We start from the raw sequence: 22556 nt of genomic DNA, 5'->3' as shown, positions 1-22556 counted from the left end.
GGAGGCTGTAAACTTCCAGGAGATCCTTTCGGCTCAGCTAAGGAATAAGCACCAGCATGGAGCCACTGGCATGCAAGCATACTTGGCCTTGGTTCCAGGCATTATTGCGCATGCAACTGATTTTACTTAAGCACCGAATTTTCTGTCCGTACAGTACCTAGCACAATGGGGTCTGGTCCGTGACTGGGTGTGAGGCTCTGCAGGGATTAGAACCCAGGTCTGCAGGATGGCCAATGCCTCCACGCCGCTACCCGGCAGCCATGATAGGGCTATGTGCATCACTATAGAAACCCTATGGAGATAAATACCACCTCAGAAGATCAGGCTGACAGCTTTCCTCCTGGCCCCTGATTGGTCAAGGTGCCCCCATTTAAACCCAGGAGGAGTGCCAGGAAATGTTTGTGCAACAAGGTGGATTCCCCTGCAAGCTGTAGTGATGGACTTGGCTCTGGTTCCTGACCCCGGCTCTGACCAACATTGCTCCAACCACTATGCCTGACCGCCCAAGCCCACATTATGACAACGGGGCTCCTAGGTGCTACTAGGATTGCCAATTTTGGTTGGACGTATTCCTGGAGATTTCATCACATGACATAATCTTTAATTAAAGATTAATCTTTAATTCCTAGAGGGTTGGCAACCCTAAGTGCTACCGCAAGGCAAATCATAAATAATAATAAACAACAGACACTGAGGTAAACCCTGTGATATGACACAGAAATGATCTTCTCTATCTTCATCCCAAACCCACCAGGATTCTGAGGAACCATCCTCACCAGAGAAAGCTGCATGTCTGGATCGTGTGGCTAGTGGGACCCCACCCCTCTTGGAACCACTTGCCTGATGGCCTCCTATCAGGCGGGGTGAAAAGTCACCCTAGGGAAAGCTACTGTTATGCCAACCGTCCACTTGCAGAGCAGATGGGAATAGCAGAGACCCCAGGGCACTCACGGCAGCACTCTCTCTGACCGGAAATAGCCGATGACCTGTGTCACCCCCGGGTGAGCCCTCTCAATGGACTGTGCCAGTTGAATTTTAGCTGAGGGCGCTGGCCCTGCTTCCTTCACAACATGCAGGGGCCCCTTGCCAAGAGCGGCTGGTCGGAATTCTTGCTGCCTGGTGTTTGCCAGGTGAACAGAATGAACAGAAGTCTGCTCTGTCTGTTATATCTGGGAAGTCCCCATGCCTCAATGGCTGTAGCTGCAGTGAAGTCAATAATTCAGTGCTGATTTACGCTGGCTGAAGTTCTGGACCTGTGAACCAAAGCGACTGTGAGGTCCCCAAGATATCAGACATCCTGCTGAGGAGGTGAGCGACTCAACACAAGGCAAACAGAGTTATATCTTTAGAAACCTTCTTCATTACTCTCTAGATGAGCACACTAGCCTCTCAGGGGGCTGTATAATTAAGCCAAATGCCCAGTGGTCGATGGTGAGTAATTTTGATGAATAGATTCTTGGTCTGCAGCTTATTCTTAACAGTCCATTGCAAGTGCTGGATATCCAAAATTGAACCCAAGCTGGTTGGTTCTGATGGGGGACACAGATCTCCTGGCATTGGTACCATTCCATTCCTTGGCCAGATGAGCATAAGTCTAAGCATCAGGTTTCCAACAGGAATATTTACTGCAAACTCTTTAATATTTGCTTAAAATTTGCAGTTTCCACCAGCCACTCCTGCCAGTGACCTCAGTCACCAAAATATTCATGGAGGGTGAAATCCACTTTGCATAACATGACGTCTGTCTAACACTGACGTCCCACCTAACCCTTTAGACCAAGGGTCTTAAGTAATACACAGATCTTGTGCTAATTCTCTGCATAGGGAGTGAATTTCAGGCACCAACAATGCATCCAAACAGCCCAAAATAAGGTGATTTTGTTTTAAATCAAGCAAATAGTCACAGAAATGGGTTTTGAAGTATCTACCCAGCTCTGTCTCCAAACCTGAACCCATTACAACTTTCCCCAGAAAGGCATGAGGTTAGAAAATTGCTAAGTAACTAGTATTTCATCACAGTAATTCCATGTAAGACAAAAAAAATAAAAATAAAAAACCCACCCAATGTAACCACAGCCTGCTGGACACCCACTTAAATAAATACACAGTATTAAAAGTGGCAAGCATGCTGTTATTCCCCTGACCAACAGCACTCTGCTGCCTAACCCAATCCAACTGTAAGTGGCACGTAACCACTCCTACTTCCTCCTCCAGCCCATATCCTCAAGCTTGAAATACCTCTGCAGCAGATGCCCAGGCAAGATTCCAGCCTGAGTGACCTACAGGCTAGCTGCAAATGGGGCATGCATCGCCCAGGCAAGATTCCAGCCTGAGTGACCTACAGGCTAGCTGCAAATGGGGCATGCATCGTACACGCTTCCTGTCTGCTCCACAGGGCCACCCAGAGGATTCAGGGGGCCTGGGGCAAAGCAATTTTGGGGGCCCCTTTCATAAAAAAAGTTGCAATACTATATTCTCCTGGGGGCCCCTGTGGGGTCCGGGGCAAATTGCCCCACTTGCCCCCCCGCCGGGCGGCCCTGCTGCTCCAGTGCCTTCAAGGCACGTCCCACTGGTTCCAGTAATGTGGTTTCTGCAGTTCATCCTGGATCTGCCTGGAGCCGAACTGTCCATGACATTACACAGAGGTTATGGAAGCCAAGCAGAGCATGCTTGGTCTACCATAACTTGGCCAAACTAGTAGTTTTCCTGTAGAATATGTTACTAGCTGCATAGTGCCAAAACCACCCTAGCACAGGCTGCTATGACTTTTGCCTTGAAGAAGCTATGACATATTTTGACATTTAAGAGGTCCACGTCATAAAATTACTGAAATTGGAGATGTAAATGGCCTACTAAAGTCACCCAGGCCATCCCCGATCCATAACGCACGGGCTGTAACCTGTAGTATATTCCCAAATGCTTAGTCTACTCTTCTGACTTATTCAAGCAAAGGGGCTTCTATTTCTTTAACGTGGAGCAATCAGTCAAGCGTCAGTCCGGTACCAGAGGCAAGACTTTCTGCAGGAAAGGGGTAAGGAGAGTCACACTTAGAAGCTTCAGGCATAAACAATTTAAATCTTTATATGAACCAAGGAAATCTAAGAGAGATGGAGAACCAGACACCTCCAGGGGTTGGTAATTGGTTACAGAACCTTTTGCCTATCAAGCAACGGTTCAAATTTGTCCAGTCTGCTAGAGACCTAAAAGCCAGCAAGGCAAATTCCACAGTAATGAACGTGGCAAAAATGCCTTGATAGACAGCCCTGATGATTGGGCCATGAGAGATAAACCCAGCTGAGCACTTTGCCAAATCTCATGACGTTAGGCATTTGGGGTATTTTTTAAAGCCCCCAGCTACTGGAGTCCTGTGATTACATGAGCCCATCAGCTTTCATTTAAAACAAAAAGGAAGTTTCTAGCCATTGGGTTGGATGAGAAAAGCTTGACAACGTGAATCCTAAAAGGCTCACACTAAAAGGCAAATCAAAATCTCCAACAGTTATTATTTTCTAAAAATCTCCTGATTTTAGGGAACCTGACTCATGACATTTGGATGGTTGGGGTTGGCAATACTACAGCTGTAATGGGCTTGGAGAAAGCAAAATACTAATAACTGTATTTCTTTCCCCTTCCTATACCTCTGTTTACCTTTCTGCTGTGCTAGAGACTGCAGAGTTTGTTATTTTCAGGACTTTCAGATAGATAGGTAGATCGACCGATAGATAGATATTATACCGAGTGAAATTTCTGATAGGAGAGTGACAAAATCTCTAAAGGAGAACACTTGCTAAATATAACTACCTATATCTGATATGTAAGAGTTTTCTTATAACCCATGAAGCAATTGTGAATATTCTCCAAAATGACTCTTTTAAAAACAACACTTTCAGGGGCGTTTCCACAAGTTTTAGCCCTTGTTTCTCTCACAAGTTCAAATGCAAAATATACATATGTGCACACACTTACACTTCCTCGGGGCCCTTCCCTGGGAGGATTTAACCTTCCTGGTCTCTGGGGAATGGTGGCCAAACTGTCTCTAGGCCAGGGCACGCCAGCTCCTTGTAGTCTGGGAAACAAGGGATAGCCCCACAGTCCTTCAAGCTCCCTTTGAGTCTCTGCAATGCAAGCTGTAGTTTGCACAGCCTGCAGCAATTGTAATCCTCTTCTCTAATGGGGGGAGGGAGGATCCCACAGTCTACGTCCATCAAAGTGGCAAAGTCTCTGGAATACAACCTTACAGCAGGCCTTCCTGGTCTTTGCATTGCTCCACAGCTGAGTTCTCCAGCATTGCTCTTGCTCTGCCTATTTACAAAACCCTCCTCCTCCCCTTGAGTTCCCATTGGCTCCACTCTCAAAGAGTGATCCTGGGTGTGTCCTGCCAGGCTGCTTGCCCACAATGGAAATCACCCATGTTGCTTCAATGAGCTAATGAACACACCTCGTACCCATCACACCCAATTTCTGGCTGAGTCTGGTCCATCCAGCAGAATCATCCCACCCATCTTTAGCACAGAGTCCCCTAATACAAGCCCTCCTCCATATATCCTTCCCCCACTGCTTCTTCCCTTATTAGAATAACAGACTCATGGAGCTGGAAAGGAGGTCATCTAGTCCGGTCCCCTGCACTCAAGGCAGGACTAAATATTATCTAGACCATTCCTGACAGCTGTTTGTCCAACCTGCTCTTAAAAATCCCCAATAATTGAGATTCCAAAACCTCCCTAGGCAATTTATCCAGTGCTTAACGTCTCTGACAGTTAGGAAGTTTTTCCTAATGTCCAACCTAACCGCCCTTACTGCAATTTAAGCCCATTGCTTCTTTCTCTGTCCTCAGAGGTTAAGAAGAAAATTTTTCTCCCTCCTCCTTGTAACAAGCTTTTATGTACTTGAAAACTGTTATCATGCCCCCTCTCAGTCTTCTCTTCTCCAGACTAAACAAACCCAATTTTTTCAATTTTCCCTCATAGGTCATATTTTCTAGACATTTAATCATTTTTGTTGCTCTTCTATGGACTTTCTCCAATTTGTCCACATCTTTCCTGGAATGTGGCACCCAGAACTGGACACAATACTTCAGTTGAGGCCTAATCAGCGCAGAGTAGAACGGAAGAATTAATTCTCGTGTCTTGCTTACAATACTCCTGCTAATACATCTAAGAATGATGATTGTTTTGTTTGCAACAGCGTTACACTGTTGACTCATATTTAGCTTGTGATCCACTCTGACCCCCAGATCCCTTTCCGCAATACTCATTCCTAGGCAGTCATTTCCCATTTTGTATGTGTGCAACTGATTGTTCCTTCCTAAGTGGAGTACTTTGCATTTGTCTTTATTGAATTTCATCCTATTTACTTCAGACCATTTCTCCAGTTTGTCCAGATCATTTTGAATTTTAATCCTATCCTCCAAAGCACTTGCATCCCTTCCCAGCTTGGTATCGTCTGCAAACTTTATAAGTGTACCCTCTGTGCCATTATCTAAATCACTGATGAAGATATTGAACAGAACCGGACCCCAGAACTGATCCCTGCGTTATGCCCTTCCAGCATGACTGTGAACCACTGTTACCTCCTCTCTGGGAATGATTTTCCAACCAGTTTTGCACCCACCTTATAGTAGCTCCATCTAGGTTGCATTTCTCTAGTTTGTTTATAAGAAGGTCATGTGAGACAGTATCAAAAACCTTACCAAAGTCAAGATATACCACATCTACCCCTTCCCCCCTATCCACAAGGCTTGTTACCCTGTCAAAGAAAGCTATCAGGTTGGTTTGACATGATTTGTTCTCGACAAATCCATGCTGACACTTATTTATCACCTCATTAACTTCTAGGTGTTTGCAAATTGATTGCTTAATTATTTGCTCTAATTATTATAATTAATTACTGCAATGCATGCATGTGGGTCACACATGCATCCACAATCACACACACACAAATCATATATGGTGCTAATTGCTGCTTGCTTGCCATAGGAAAACTCAACAGCAAGGCCAAAGATTGAATGCACCATGCAAGCTGATATCCCCTCACACTGCTGAAGGTGATGGCTTCCCACCACAAGAACAAGCTATAATTGGACTGCTGAGTTTCTTGTACTCAACTCCGGGCTTAACAACCCAGCTGTGGCCTGTGCACATTTATAAAGCCCTCAGTTGCTGGTGGTTAGGATAGATGCATCCCAGCACTCTGCGGTGGGAGATTGCCTCCGTTGGACTTGGATATTTGGTGAGATCTGACCCTTAAGCATCTCTCTGGCTTTCAATTTGAGCAGGGAAGCTCTGAGTCTTCTGATGACTGAGTCTAGAAGCTGTATGCCTGAGGTCGCACTTGCAAGGGGGAGACCACCTCCAACCACAACTGGGGCCCGTAGGAACTGCTGGAACTCAGCACCTCGGAAAATCAGGCCTGTGAATACCTAAATCACATGGGTGTCACTTGCAATCTCCAATGAGATGGTTCCAGTGCTACTCATCAGAACAAACCTCCTTTTCTGTCTGCAAACCATTGGCTAACACTCATCCATGGATGACCAATCTCTGCTCGTTATCACCCTCAAGCTGCTCTCCTGATGAGCGGTAGTGCCCGTTAAAAGAAAGTGTGGGGACTGAGCTTGCAGAACCTAAGACCTAGAAGTTTGGCATCTCCACTTATCCGAGACACAGGGCAGAATCTGCAGGCTGGTAAGTGAGATTGTGAAGAGAGGAATGTGAAGATTACATCATACAGGGCATGCCTGTAATTTATTTCTCCCCACGGGAAGAAGAGCTTGGATGCAGCTCCCAGTGAGGCTCCCTGCTTCTTACCCACTTTTCTAGTTAGTTTAACTGATACACAAGGTGGGGAAGTAACTCCCACAAGGTCACGAACAATTAGTGGCTCAACCACAATTAGAAGCCTGGATCTTCCTGGCATCCCGTCACACTAGATCCTGAAGTATTCCTCACTTCCTAACTCAGGAGAGAGCCGAAGCCAAGACTTTCTGGCAGGCTGCAGGCAAATCAGGCAGGGGAACAGCCAGGTTGGGAGGCGTGGTAGCCACCTAAACTTGGAATCCAGCCATTTCTCCAGGAATAGATTTACAGATGTTGGTTTCTTCAGACTGGTTGGACTAGCTTTGCACGTTGCTTCCTGAACGGTTCAGGTAGCTGGATGTTGGGGCTGCATGGAAAGACGGGTGTTATGTAGGAGCGACAAGGGTATGATCATCATCACCATCATCCAAGTGATTTACCACCAGCACCTTGTGGAGATGTATAATCCCCTCAGTTCTAGCCCCATCCAAGTCAAAGCATTCAAAAGTCACCAGATGTCTCCATGCAAAGAGCAAACATTCACTGAATTCTGCACCTGGCTTATTTATGGGTGGGTCATCATGAGAGTTTGAACCCAGGACTTTTCCATTTAAAAGTATGAGCTGCTACTGCCTAACCAAAATCCTGATACTAAAAGCCTATCCCCTCTGAAGTCAACGGGAGTTTTGCCATTGACTTCAAGACAAAAGACTTGGGGTGAAATCCATTGGAATTTGCAGATGAGCTGTAAACTTCCTTATGTGACCCTTCTGCCAGGTGGAGCCAGCAGCAACAAAGGCCAGGTTCAGTATCTAGGGGTTCCTTTTCACCAATAAAACACAAAACCGTCTCAAGCTCCCACCCAGTGACCTGGGACAATTACACACCATCCCCATGGCGCCTCTAAGAGGCAATACTTCCCCTTTCTCAAACACAGAATCTGAGTGTAGCAAAAACTTGTAACAACAGGAGGGAAGTAACTCAGCATTAATTTGGTAAAACACTGCAAAAAGGGATCAAAAACATAAATCATGAGCAAAAGACCCATCCCAAAATAAATTGGGCAGTGTCCTTTTCCCCTCAGGTCCTTAAGTCTAATAACCCCAAAGTCCCTTTAACGTGCCCGTCCCTTCTCTGCACCCCACTCACAGTTGCTGTCCTTGGCCAATGCAGCACCAGAGTTCAGAGGTTCATCCGCAGAGTTCACCTCCCACCCTGGAGGCACCTTACACGCTCTGCTGCTCAAGCACTTGCTCATCGCCCCGCCACGTGATTGCGGCTCCTCTCTGCGGGGCTCTGCTCAGGCCCTATCATAAACAGGCAGTAAAGGGTTAAGAAGTTCACCTAGCCTAGCTGACACCTGACCAGAGGAACCAAAGGGGGGACAAAATGGTTCACCCAGGAAGGAGGGAAGAGTCCTTTGTTCAGTCAGTTCATTAAGTTGTGTGCTGGAAAGAAAAGATCCAGGAATCAGACTCCTATCAGGGTAGTGAGTATTAAAGAAGGAATAAGCTAATTTATGTTTATTTCCTTTTGTGACTTTGTCTTTTTGCATTAGAGGGATAATCAAATTGGGTTTTCTTTTGTGTAACTAAGGTTTTGCCCAGGGGAACATTCTCTGTGTTTTGAATCTGTTGTGTGTGAGAGTAGCTTGTATGCTAATCTCTCAGAGGTATTTCTTTTACTCCTTTTCCTTAATTAAAAGTCTTCTTTTTAAAAACTTGATTGATTTGTTCCTTGTTTTAAGATCCAAGGGGTTTGGATCAGTGTTCACCAGAAAATTGGTGGAGAAGTCTCTCAAGGTACCCAGGGAAGGGTGACAGTACTTGGGAGGGAAAGATTTTTGGGGGGAAGACAGAGTTTCTCAAATGACTCATAAACAGCTGTTTTAAACAATTTGGGTGGTGGCAGCAACCAGATCTAAGCTGGTAATTAAGCTTAGGGGTTCTCATGCAGGTCCCCCACATCTGTACCCTAAAGTTCAGAGTGGGGGTGAAACCTATGACAGGCCTTCTCCGCCAGCCACCTTGCTGGCCGCTTGCCTCACCTCTCTGCCAGCCAGTCACTCATCAAGATGTCTTCAGGGCCCACCACTTAACACAGCTCTGTGGGATGTAACAAGACTTTCCTTTGAGTCTAAATTAGCTCTTTTATTATACCGTGGAGAGAGGAAGGATCAAATGGTGTCTAGGACCCTTAAACAGGGCCCACACCAGAAGCTAAAAGTACCTGTCCCCAGGGCTGGCTTTAGCAAGTGCGGGGCCCGAGTCTTCAGCAGCACTTTGGATTGCCGCGCTCCGGCTGGGGGCGTGGGGCTTGCAGCGCTCCGGCCAGGGAAGGGGGGGCCGCAGGGATTGCAGTGGTCGGGCTGGTGCTCCGGGTGGGGGAGCGGGGCTGCAAGGCTTGCCACGCTCCGCTGGGGAAGCGGGTCGCGGGGTTGCTGGGCTCCAGCCAGGGTAGCAGGGCCATGGGGTTTACCACACTCTGGCAGGAGGAGCGGGGCCATGGGCTTGCAGCTCTCTGCCCGGTGCTCTGGCTGGGGTAGCGGGGCCGCGGGGCTTGCCACGCTCTGGCCCGGGGAGTGGGGCCATGGGCTTGCCGCGCTCTGGCTGGGTGCGGGGCCCGATTCGGGGGAATCGGCCTAAAGCCAGCCCTGCCTGTCCCCACCCTCTCTCAACTCATTGGGCTTTCTTGTGGCACCTTGGAGACAAACACATTTATTTGGGCATAAGCTTTCATGGGCTAAAACCCACTTCATCAGATGCATGGAGTAAAAAATACAATAAGCAGTATATATATATATGTATGAAAAGATGGGAGTTGCCTTTCCAAGGGGGTGGGGGGGAGCCAGTACTAATGAGGTCAATTCAATTAAGGTGGAAGTGGCCTATTCTCAAGAGTTGATTACTTTTGTAGTGCTAATGAGGCCAGTGCAAGACTGGGAGTGGCTGGGTCACTAGAAAAAGTAATTTTCCCTCTGCTGATACTCACAGCTTCTTGTCAACTGTTGGAAATGTGCTAATTTATATACCGCCTTGAGAAGGAAGAATTTAAGGATGCATTCAATTTAATATCAAATTAAATAATGCAAGGAGCACTGCATTGATTGTATTTGTCGCAGTCCTATTTAATTCAGTAAAACCATCCCAGTCTGTAATAATACCTAGCTCTTATACGATGCTCTTCACCGTAGATCTTTTAGCACTTTACCAAGGAATCAATATCATTAGCCCCATTTTACAAATGGGAAACTGAGGCACAGAGAGATGAAGTGACTTACCCAAGGTCACCAGCAGGCCAGTAGCAGAGCCAGGAACTGTAACGTAGCTGAAGTTGCTGTAGAATTTGCCATCTGTTGTGCTGGAGTACTGAAATATCAGGAACCTTGGTGCAGAATTTAGGTCAAGCTCATGTGGTGACAGGGGTGGTGGGAGGTCTTTGCAGAGATGTGCTCCTCTGAGCCATAAAGGCCTGAAGTATTGCAACTGGCGTCTCCTCTTCCACTGCAAAGAGGTAGTATTCCCAACCTCAAAGATCAGGAGATACCGCCTTCAAACTAATAATAAAAAAAAAATCATAAGGATTAAAAATCATGAGTTTAAAAAAACAACCACGGGGAGTGTCTTTTTTATTTGCCTTCTGCATTATGCGCCTTTAGGGTGCATGTTTTCCAGTTTTCTTCTGCAGTTTTTTTTTTTTAAAGGAAAGCTGAGGTGGGGCTTGAAGAAAAATCCACCAACTTTATGAGAGTTGTCAACACCCACTGGGCGAGGCTGGAGAGAGGCTGGGGGAATGGAAAGCAGCTCAAAATGTCTTTGGGCAGTGGTGGCACCTCTGAGAGGGGCGGGCGTTGCTATGTGTAGGCTATGACTGGATTTTAAGACAATCCCCCACTCATACATTTGGATCCCTTCGATGCTCCTGTAGCTAGAACCAGATCCTCAGCCGATGTAACTCAATGTAGCTCCATGTGACTCCAACTGACTCTTCCCAGCTGTAACTAGTACAACACGGACCCTAGCCCCGCCCCCCGAACTCTGGGGAAATTTCAGACTCCAACCCTGGATCTAGATTCAAATGCACCTGGCTTTTCTCTCTATAGTGAGCTGCTGAGGGTCACCAACCCCAGATCCAAACACCCCCAAGCACTGGGATGGGTTGGGCTCTGAAATCCTGGGACTTATTTCTAACTTATTTGAGCCTGGTTCAAGGGGTTCCGTCCATTGGCCTAGAGGCAAACCAGTAACTGCGACGTTCTGCTGCCCCGGGTGGCCACTCGTTCTGGCTGCATGGTGGAACTGGCACATACGTGCTACCTAGTTTAAAGGCATCTCCTTCAGCTGGATCCAGCCCTTGGGATGCCATGTGCCTTTCACCCACTCACTCTGCAAGCTCCAGGGATAGCTGGGGGGCATGAATTTACCTCACCCACCACCTCACATTAGACATTCACCGCCAAGCAATCTGCTGCCACCCCGGGGTGGTTTCAAGTAAATCAAGTTTCCTTGTGCTTGGGCTTGCCCAGAGCCTCTGCAGGTTTTTGGTGTCAGTAACTCCCCCCTTTGCAAACTCACGGCTTCGATTTCAATAGGGGGCAGGACCCCGAGACTCAATTAGGGCCTTTCCCACAGCATGGAGACGATAAGGCTGCACGTACTTTGTCGGGCCTAATGGAGCGTCACCATAGTAATGGAGCGTGGTGACCTGCCAGCAAGGGAGAATTTGCAAAGGGGGCTGTTGCTTCCAGGCCTCTGGACAAAACAGCCCCTACAATACAGCGACTCAGGCTTAATGAGGCTGTCAGGCAAAATCCCCATTAGGCTGGGGCTGCTGCTTGAAATAGACTGTGCTGTTAATGGCCCCTGCCAAAGAGGATGCTGGGTGCCAACATATTTCAGTAACATGGCTCAATCCTGTGCAAGCTTCTGAGGCCTGGATCCTCAAGATATTTAGCCTCCTAACTTCAATGGAAGAGGGGCAACTTCCACTGATGTTAGGAACCTAAATACCTTTGAGGTTCTCTCCTCTCCCACCGACTTTAAGGGGAGGGAAGATGCTTGTGCCCTTGCTGGACCAGTGTTCCCCCACCCCCTCTTTTCCTCACTGGGATTCTATTACATTTTAGGCTGGGACTGTCTAAGGGGCCACAGGGAATTGGGCACCTGTCTCTGGATGCTCCTTTGAACACCCCAGCTTGAAAGCACTGATAACCCAGGGAAAACTCTGGAGAAATTCTCTCACCACACCAGCTTCTCCTCTCACCCTGCTGTGACGCAAATATAGAATCAAGGCTGGATGGGACCCCTAGAGGCCATCTCGTCCACCCTCACCCCCACGCCAGGGGAGGATTAAGTACTCCTGAGAACTGCTTTGATTTCCAGAGTCACTCCCCATTTACACCTGGGTCAAGGAGATCAGAATTAGGACCAGTTCCTCCGATTATTATTTTTCCAGGAGCCAAAGATGTGCTGAGAAATGAGAATTCTGCCTTGGCAAGTACAGAGTGAGGGTTTGGGGACATGTTTCCATCAGGCAATGTCCCAGCTGCACCACACACGGACTATTCAAAGTGTAGCAGGCAAAGGGGACAGGATCGGGTCCAAAATGAATCTAGGAAACAATGATAAAATGTACCAGGATCAAATCTGGCTCTCAGTTACACTGGTGTAAATAGGGCATAACTCCACTGAAGTCCAGAACGGAAGGACAGTCTCGGGACAAGGCACTAGACAGGGACTCAGGAGAACTTGTCTCTGTCTACACTGCAAAAAAACACTCTCCGAGGCCGGGTCAATCGACTGGGCTTGAGCTACACAGCAGGGGGAAGGGGTCAGAGCTTGGGCTCCAGCCCAAGCCCAAACATCTACACTGCTATTTTCAGCCCCATAACGTGAGCCCCATGAGCCTGCGTCAGTTGAGCCGGGCTCTGAGACTCATGAACACTGTTTCTGCAGTGTAGACGTACCCACAGACCCCCAGGGTGACTTTGGCCAAGTCACGTTGGGCCCTAATTTAAAAATGGGAACCCCTGGGGGCAGAGCACGTATGAAAATCAGGACTGTTCATCTCTCTGTTCCTCTGTTCCCATCTGTAAAATGGGGATAAAAATCTGTCCTTCATCTGCTTTGTATTCCTAGGCACTAAGGCCCAGATCCTCCAAGATATTTAGGTGCCTAACTTCCATGGGCATTAAATTAATCCCTACGCAGGGAGACAGCACAAGGCTTGTGCACCCCTGAAGCCCTTGTGCGTGGGCTTAACTGGTGCCAGCTTTCTGCAGAGGAGGGATTTGCACCCCCAAAATACAGTGAATAATAAAAACAGGCTTGCATTAAAAGCAACAAAAAAATTGTAACACACCATCGAAAGTAAAGAAAACCATAGGGGGTGTGGAGACGAGAAAAGAAAGGATGAGGGAAAAAACAGGGATGAGGCCTGTCACCAAAATAACTTTTGCTGGGGCATCTAGTTAGTCAGGAGCAGGTCAGCGCAAGCAATTATCCAGTGCCTATGCTAATACGTTTTTGCAACCTCCGGAGAGTTGCCTGCTATGAAACCACAAGGGATACACATATTCCATGCGTCGCTGGAAATAGAGCGCAGCCAGATCTGGCTGTAGACAGCCTGAAGAATACCTTTACAAGAATGAGAGAGTGTCATGTTGGCTGCTGACAGCCGCAACAAGCCTATGACAGTGAAAAGCGGAGCCGAATGTTTATCCGCTCAGGGTAGGAGTGGCCCTTGAACGGCACAGCTCTGGTTACACTCTGGCATTTCATTCTGATCATATAGACAGGAGCTACCATGCCTAAATTTAGTGCAATGAGGTGGCCCCATTAGCATCCTGCAAATCTACTCTGTCTGCAGATCCTCATGCCCCAGCGGCCCTGGCCTTACATGGGAAGAGGCTGGACCTATTCCATCACACTGTTCACACCACCACAACATCCTCGGGGCATGCTAATCCCAGGGCTTTGCAGACCGAGGATGCTGCTTGGTGGTGTTCTCAGGCGGCGGCAGATTAGAAAGGAGGAAGAAGAGAACAAAAGAGCATAGACCCTTCCACTGAAGGCACTTTTCCAGGTCTAGTTATATTCGTCCACTTTCTGGACCTACGCCGAGCGCTGCACGTAGAAGACGTAGGCTGGGATATAGTGTGCAGCGCACGGGAGAACAGCTGATAGGTGCATAGATAACACAGTGATGAGTGCAGTGCAAATTCGATAGATCAGATGGATGTGTATGGGAAGATGCAGATGCTAGTGAAGTTAAACCCTGCGGGCCAGCAGGAGTTTTAGGCACCACTTACGTGGCACATAGATCTTTGCACTGGTTCTCTGCACAGGAAGGATTGTTTCCCATAGCGAAGGAGGGAGAGAAAGCTTAATTGCTGGAATGGGTTTAATGGAGAAGGAGGAGACTGGCTGGTGCCTGGGGTGTGAGAGGATGTTCCAGGCCACCGTGTCTGTAGGACAGAAGGCACAAAGCCAAAGGCAGGGCTAACAGGATCAGCAGATCCCTATCTGGTGTAAATCACTGTAGCTCTACTGGGAGTCAATAGAGCGATACTGATTTACACCAGCTGAGGATCAGGCCCCAGGCCCATGAGGACATGTTTGCAGGATCGGGCCCTGCATTAGTAAAATGCAGGCATGGTTTAGAATGGTCTAGCTGGAGCTGCAAGGGACTGGAGCAAGGCCTGGAACTGCACCCCCACCCCCTCTCCTCCCCTAGCAGGGGCAGTAAAAGACCCACAGTGCGGCCGCGGCTGGCCCAGGTCAGCTGACTGTATAAAACTGCAGCATAGACGTTTGGGCACAGGCTGGAGCATGGGCTCGGAGGCCCCACATGGGGGAGAGTCCTGGAGCCCGAACGCCTACATGGCTAGTTTTTAGCCCTGCAGCTGGAGTCCTGCGAGGCTGGATGCTGAGACTCAGTGCCAGAGCAGACATATCCTTACAGTTCCCACTATGTTGGCCTCAGCATCGGTAGCAAATCCGTCTCCTCCAGCCCATTATTAGATTACATAATTCTTTTACTGCCCTCTCCCGCTCAGTCAATAAAAGGAGCTTTCAGCTGAAAGGCAGAGGACAAGTGACTTCGCCCTCCGCCTCACAGCTCTGGCAAACTCATGAAGGTCAGGGTGGGTGGTAGCAGTGGGTGGCCCAAAGCAGAGGCTGAGGCGGCAGGAATCAAAAGGAAACACGGAATGCGCGAGTCAATCCCTCGGAAGGCGTTCAAGGAGCATGACGCAGTCCTGGAAGGAGCGTGGGACAGCCCAGCACTACCCATGTTGTGTGCCAAGGTTATTCTCTCCCCAGTGCATTCAGCAAGTTCATGATGTCCGGTGAAAGCTTTTTGATCTCATCTAGGGGCATTTCTCTAAGGGACCTATACGATTGCAGGGTGTGTGGGTTTGGAGCAGAACCCAGATCCGAACTTCCCAGCTCTGGTTGACCTCTAAGACACATGGCACTGGGCCCAATTCGCCAATGCCTCACACCTCAGGCAGGATTCTCCACTCCAGCCAACCTCCGCTTTGCAGCACACAGCAGCCGTGAGAATTTGGCAAGTGAGTACACGCTGCTACCCAATCAGAATGTGAGCCATGTGCAGCAACCTGGCTCCAGTGAAAATGACAACACAACGTGCAAGGCGGTGGAGAAGCAACCCAGGGTCATGAAGTTGTCTCTGGGCCTGGTTCTGATCCCCGCTGCATCCATCTGACACTAGTGTAACTAATTCCATTGATGGAGGGTCTGTCCACACTGCAATCAGAGGTGAGACCACAGCATGTGTAGACTAGCTTTGATTGAGCTCGTTTGGGTACCAATAGCACAGGCTGAACAAGCCTGCTTAGGACCAGAGGTCTGTACTCGAGCAGGTAGCCTGTGTTGCTGCAACTTCACTGCTGTTTTTACTTGATCTAGATCAAAGCTATAGACACACCCATAGATGGAGCTACTCTGGATTTACACCAAGGGGAGTGTAGAATCTGGCCCCCTGGAAAAGTAACACATGGGGTCTGATTCTCATCTCACTTGCACCTGTGCAGCCCCATTGAGCCGCGCCTGGTTTATACCAGTGGAAAAAAGAGCTCGCTTTTTGTTAACTGCAAACCCGCACAGCTACTGAAGGGATCAGGTTTTGAACACGCGCCTTTCTCATGAGTTCACCCTCCACAATTACTGAGCCGCATTCCTAGCCTGTGCGCCCAGAATGACTTCACTGGCAGACGTCCGCTTGGGTTTCCCCTGGCTGCGCTTGGCTGGGAGGCTGAAGTGAAGTGGGAGGTAGGCTTTCAAATGTCAATAAAGCCAGCAGAATGCTGACTCCCAGATGCCAGGCATATCTCGGGCAGGGACGCTGGGCTCGGGCTGCATGCGCGCCTCAGCTGCTAAAAATTCTTTGTGCACGGCCCCCCCCCCTCACTTCGACAGTCACATAAACACCCTGCACCATGCCATCCCAGCTCTTGTCCTTCTGCTACGGCAGGTTAGCGAGGCGTGAACACTAGGCTCAGGATCTCTATGGAGCAGAGTTTAGAGGAGGGTTCGGGGCTACAGCCAGAGAGGCCCTGTTTCAGAATAAGGCTTCTGCAGAGCGATTGGGCCCAAATCTCAGGTTTTTTTTCCCATTTCTGTGCTCGGAGCAGGGATGGAGGAGTTGACTCTCAGCTCCCTTTGTGTTTCCCATATGCTGGGGCTGGTGAAGGCCCTGCCTGGCCCCTGTGTAAGTCCCACCAGCTTGAGGAGGACTCTAACGTATACCCCATTCCCCATGGGACCCGTGAACAGAGAAAAGCCATGGGGTACGCTGCTGCACCCTCCTCTGCACCCTATGCTGGGGACTGGGATGGGCTTGGATCCTGCTCTGAGCAATGACCTGTGCTTAATGCGGACACTAGCACAACTCCTGAGAGAGACGCGCCCCCCCCTCCCCGCCCATCCCAGCATGTGTGGGATGGTCCCCATTTTACCAGCGTGATCTTGAAGCCCCTGGGTGTCCAAATCTCCATGGGGATCCGTGAGCCATCACGTTGCATTGATGACTCTGTGACCTGGCGTCTTTCGGGGTTGCATCCGAATGGGTCACACAGCATTACACGAGGATGCTTCGTGGGTGGGACAACGGGACCCAGGGCTGCCCAAGGCAGGCAAAGGCCAAGCCTCATTGTGCAGAGCCATGGCAGGCTGGAAGCAGCCCACTGTAGCAATGGCCAAGCAGCAGGCCAAGGAATATACACAGGGCTGGATTCACCATGGCATTCCTCCTGTTACACACAAGGAGCACACCACTGATTTTCATAGCTCCATAGCGTTTAAGCCAGGAGAAACCACCAGACCATCTAATTGGACCTCCTGTATAGCACAGGCCAAACATTTCAGCTGATCAAGAGGAGAAAGCAAGATTTTGGAAGCCCATGCAAAGGGGAAAGTGCTAGGATGCCCAGCAGCAATTTGGATCTGCATCGGCTATTGCCCCTTGCAGAGGGGTTGTAGCCTCTCTGCCCAGCCTAAACGCTGTTGTAGCAGAGCGGCTACACCATGAAGCATTTCAGTCTTCAGGAAACTCAACAGTTGCATGTCACAGGCAGAGAAAAGGAGAGATCGAAGCACCACCAAGGGCCCTGCAATGTGTGTGTGTGTGTGTGTGTGTGTGTGTGATTTGAGAGCGTAAGGGGGGTTTGAAACAATGGCAGCGTAAAACTAGGGATGAATCAGGCCCCAAATATGGCAGGTCTGATTTCCAGAGGTCAAGCCCTGTGTTATAAGTGGCCATAACGTTATCCGGATGCAGCTCCAAGAGGCATCCAAACGCATGCTTGAGTCCCCATTGTACTCCAAGAGTTGAACAAGGATGTTGGAATCCGACTCCGAAAAGCATGTAAACATGTCTAAAAATAGGGAGGCACCGGCTGGATTCTGCTCGATGTTGCACTGGTGTCAGTCGGGAGTAACCAGGCTTATTCCATCATATCCCTGTAACTGAGAGCTGAGGCTGGCTCCAAAGCTCTCGAATAGGGCCTCTCAACCAACTTCTGTTCTCAGTTACGCTGGTGGTAGCTCCGTTCACTTCGGTGGGGTGGGGGGTGCTCAGCACCTGTCAGGATCAAGCCCTGTGTTATTAGTGGCCATAACATTATCCAGCCCTTTAAAAATCCAGCCCTAGTATTTGTATCAATGACCTCATGCAGCAGCGAATTCCACAAGTCGACAGTTTGCTTGGATTTCATGGGACTTGAGTGGCTGTTTTAAGCTCTTGTGAGCCTGGTTCTGATTTCAGTTGCATCGCTGTCAAGCTGGATTAACTCCTTTGAAGTTGGCAGAGTTACACTGCTGCAAAGGACAGTAGAATCAGAGGGACCTAGAAATCATTGGCATTAGAGCCATTAAACTATTATTCAGTATCTGACCCCGCTGCAGAGGACACCGTCAGCAGATCAAGGGAGAGGAAGCAAGATTTTAGAAACCCATGCAAGGTGCAAAGTGCTTGGCTGCCCAGCAGCTCTTTGGATCTGCATCGGCTAGCAACCCCTGCAGAGGGGTGGTGGAAGCTACTCCAAGCATAAGGCTGGAGAAGCAGAGCAACTACATGGGTTGGATCCCTTCCCTACTTGGTCCTACTAAGATCCACAGCGCCCATTGCTAGCTGTTTGGGCTGATTGCTGGGGACGGGATTTATTCCATTAGTGCATCCCACGATTGTGATGAGTAGCTAAGCGAATTCCTACTTGCTTGGTTCACCTGCATCATCACACCCTCATCCTGTTTACACAGCGTGCGTAACCAACTATCCGACCACCACCAGGGATGCAGAATAATTCCGGAGAATCAAAAGTGGTCACAGTGGAACTGACAGACAACAGGGGATATCAACCTGTTTCAGAACACTAGGGGCTTGGGGGAACGGGGCTGTGGATAACAGAGGCTGCAGTGAAGAATTCAAAGCTCCTGCAATAAGAAAGCCATGGAAAAAACTGGAGAATATGTGACATAGCAAAAAATATCTTCTTCCCTTCTCAGTGAAGTGGGAGTGCAAAGCCCAGCCGAGTTTCTAGCTCCTTCTCGGAGCGCTGGAGCTTGTTAAAGGGACAGGGTAAAATTTGGGCACAGCTGCACACTAGCTGCCCAGGGATCCTCATTCCTCCTGCCTCAGATTCTCAGCTTAGTTTACGGTGACCAGGGGCAGCTCCAGGCACCAGCACGCCAAGCGCATGCCTGAGGCAGCAAGCCACTGGGGGTGCTCTGCCGGTCGCCGCAAGGGCGGCATGCAGGTTGCCATCGGCGGCACGCCTGCGGAGGGTCTGCTGGTCCCGTGGCTTTGGCGGACCTCCCGCAGGCGTGCCGCCAAATCCGCGGGACCGGGGACCTCCCGCAGGCAAACCGCCGAAGGCAGCCTGCCTGCCGTGCTTAGGGGCATCAAAATACCTAGAGTCGCCCCTGACGGTGACAATATGCAATAAAGCTGTTTTCTTTTACGAACTACACTCTGTCCCGTCTCCCCTTGCAGGGCAGATTTGCAAGAGCTCAGCTCCCATGTAGGCATCAAAATAAGTGGCCATATTTTTCAAAAGTGCTGTGCACATTGGGGGGCTGGGCTCTTTGGGCATGAGAATCTGCCCCCATAACTCCACCGACCATATTCCACATTTCAACATGGCCTTTTGACCGGAAAGACCCCAACGCCCATTACAAACGGCACACACATGCACAGTGCTACCGGAACGTAGCCTCCTCTGGGGTGGAGGGTAGCAACTGACCTGTGGAACAACACAGTGAGGGAGGGGACATTCCTGGCAAGGACACCAGATCAACCCCCCTGCTTATGAAATGGGGCCACGTCACATGCACTGACTGAGGCAGAGCAGACAGGACCTTGATATTTAAGGTCTGTAAACGACCCTGCCGCTGATCAAAATGAAATGAAACGAAACACACACACAAAAGCATGAAGGCAAAACACGTTCACATTACTGTTGATCTCCAATTATTTCTTTCACCCACCTACTGCATCTTGTTCTGAAGACTGTAAACTCTCTGGGGCGTGGACTGTTTTTACGATACATAGAATCATAGAAGATTAGGGTTGGAAGGGACCTCAGGAGGTATCTAGTCCAACCCCTTGCTCAAAGCAGGACCAATCCCCAACTAAATCATCCCAGCCAGGGCTTTGTCAAGCAGGGCCTTAAAAACCTCTAAGGATGGAGATTCCACCACCTCCCTAGGGAACCCGTTCCAGTGCTTCACCACCCTCCTAGTGAAATAGTGTTTCCTAATATCCAACCTAGACCTCCCACACTGCAACTTGAGACCATTACTCCTTGTTCTGTCATCTGCCACCACTGAGAACAGCCGAGCTCCGTCCTCTTTGGAACCCCCCTTCAGGTAGTTGAAGGCTGCTATCAAATCCCCCCTCACTCTTCTCTTCTGCAGAGTAAACAAGCCCAGTTCCCTCAGCCTCTCCTCGTAAGTCATGTGCCCCAGCCCCCTGATCATTTTCATTGCCCTCCGCTGGACTCTCTCCAATTTGTCCACATCCTTTCTGTAGTGGGGGGACTAAAACATTTGTACAGTATCTAGCACAATGAGCCCCGACCAGCCTGGAATCTCTAGGAGCAACAAAAGACAAATGATAAAATGAGTTCTATGCTGTTTACTGTGTGTCTTAGTCACCCCCCTGAAAAGCTGAAGAGCTAAATGGTAGAATTTGAACTCGCAGTCCCAGGGATTCCTCCTTTGCTCCTGAGGCTTGGAACACTCAGCCATTGCTTCCATCTCTGCCCTCTCGCTCTGCTTATGTGACCTTTCTGTATAACCTTGGTGATGAGCTTGTAACAACTCTGTATCCTGCCTGAGCAAGCAGTTAAAAAACCCTATTGTAAAGCACATGGGAAAGGGACAGAGCTAAGATGGGGGTGGAAATCTGAGGTATTTATACCACCCCCATTACTCACAATCTTTAATGCACTTTCCTCATAACACCCCTCTGAGGCAGGGCAGTGTTATTACCCCTTTTTTACACATGGGGAACAGAGGCACAGAGAGGCTAAGGACAATCAAGAAGCCTGTGGCACAACAAGGATTTTAACACAGATCTCTGCTCTCGCGCTAACCACTGGACCATCCTTCCCCTGAAATGTAAGCTCCTCTCATGTAATTAAAAATCTCATCCTCAGGTCAGCTGGCATAGCTCTGCCTAGCTCCATTAAATTGTCAAAGTTAGACTCAGGACTCACAGTTTGTCAGACCACTCTGTTTTATTAGCACAGCGCTCTGCTAATAACACCCAGATAATGTGAGCACCATGCAAGACACAAACGATCTTATTTATACAGATAAAAGGGCGAGAACTTAACAAGATAACAAAGGAAGCAGAATCAGATAAGTTTACCTGGGCTAGGCATGCATATCTTATTTCCTTACTATTACCGATCTTCTGTTAATGTTTCGCATTAGCACCATTGTTTATGCCTAATGTTTCTTTTCCTGGCACCTGTATTTCAACATTTCTTATTTCTGCTTAAAGGTACATACAACATTTCTTTAATCCAGTCTTATTTTTACAATATAATTCACTCTACTTTCACAAACGTCAGTGGGCCTGTGCCAGCTGAGGACACGGCCCTTAGCGCGGATTTAACACAATCACAGGCAAAACACCAATGAGAATCAACAGGAGTCGGCCCCAATAAGACCTTCAACACACTGGACCAGAACCTCACTTGGTGTAAATGAGCATAACTCCACTTCTGTGGAGCCATTCTGATTTACTCCAACTCAAGATCTAACCCACAGGTTTCATGAAAACAATGCTGCGGAAAGCACTTAGCTAGAGAGTAGCTGGGCGTTTACATGAGGCTGAAGGGTCCTGACTCAACCCTGATGCTCTCTCCCTACACTGAAGTCAGTGAGAGTTTAGCCTTAGTAAAGACTGAGTAATTATTGAGGGCTAGATTCTAGGATCTTACTCCATGAGCAGCCCTATGTGATGGTATTCGCTTTGGGGCGTAATCCAGACCAGTGAGGTGTTGCGTCATCACTTGCTCTGACACCTTGGGTACCTCACAATGCTTGGCTACTGCAGCTGTAAGCCCGGGCCACTCAGAACCTGCCTACGAGCATGCAGGTCACTCCCCGAGTATCTGTGTTTAGCTGCAGCCCAGGCCCAGCAGAATAGGACCCCCGTAGCCGGCCAGTGACACACCGGCCACACTCTGGCTTCCAACAGCCTTGATTATTAACAGCAAGATGACCCCAACGCTCTCCCAGTCCTGAATTTCCCCAAAACCATGTGCCCTGAAGTGTCCACCCTCTCCTGGACAGTTCAGAGAAATTATAAGATTTGTTGCACTTGTAAAGAGACAAAACCACATCACAACTTATTAACACAACTGGAGGAAATACACCCTTCCCTTTAAACACAGCACCGAGTTGCTTTATAGTAAGATTAAAACAAACATACTAATAATGGGATGTAGGTTAAATGATGCCAAGTAATAAGAATAAAGTTAGAAAGGGTTACAAGCACATAAAAGTGAAAACATGCATCTAAAAGTCTAAAACTTAATCTAGCAAGATACAGGCTTTCTTCAAGATGGTTCTCTCACTAGTCATAGCTGACTTCCTCTGTCAGGATCATCCACAAAAAACACACAGGGAAGGTTTCCCTTCTCTTTCTAGGTGAAAGATCTTTGCCTAAGGACCCACCTTTCTCAGCATCTGTCTAGTGATGGATGCCAAAGATGGCTTCTCTCCTTGG

General features: G+C 48.7%; 1 long non-coding RNA gene across 2 annotated transcripts in view; it reads right to left on the bottom strand.

Annotated features, from left to right (window-relative positions):
- LOC123363767 overlaps positions 1-22556 on the bottom strand; it is a 45673-nt gene that overhangs the window by 6278 nt on the left and 16839 nt on the right. Inside the window, exons 2-4 of one of the 2 annotated variants that reach the window (XR_006576889.1) lie at positions 10075-10350; positions 7944-8101; positions 6891-7161 (exon numbers count right to left, since the gene is read on the bottom strand). This is a non-coding gene — a long non-coding RNA (uncharacterized LOC123363767). Of the gene's footprint in view, positions 1-6890; positions 7162-7943; positions 8102-10074; positions 10351-22556 lie in introns of those variants that run through there. The other variant, XR_006576888.1, reaches the window with a different exon arrangement.

Source organism: Mauremys mutica, chromosome 2, assembly GCF_020497125.1.
Source record: "Mauremys mutica isolate MM-2020 ecotype Southern chromosome 2, ASM2049712v1, whole genome shotgun sequence".
Taxonomy (NCBI): Eukaryota; Metazoa; Chordata; order Testudines; family Geoemydidae; genus Mauremys; species Mauremys mutica.
Note: the sequence above shows the minus strand (reverse complement) of the source record. Positions and strands in the feature narration are given on the sequence as shown.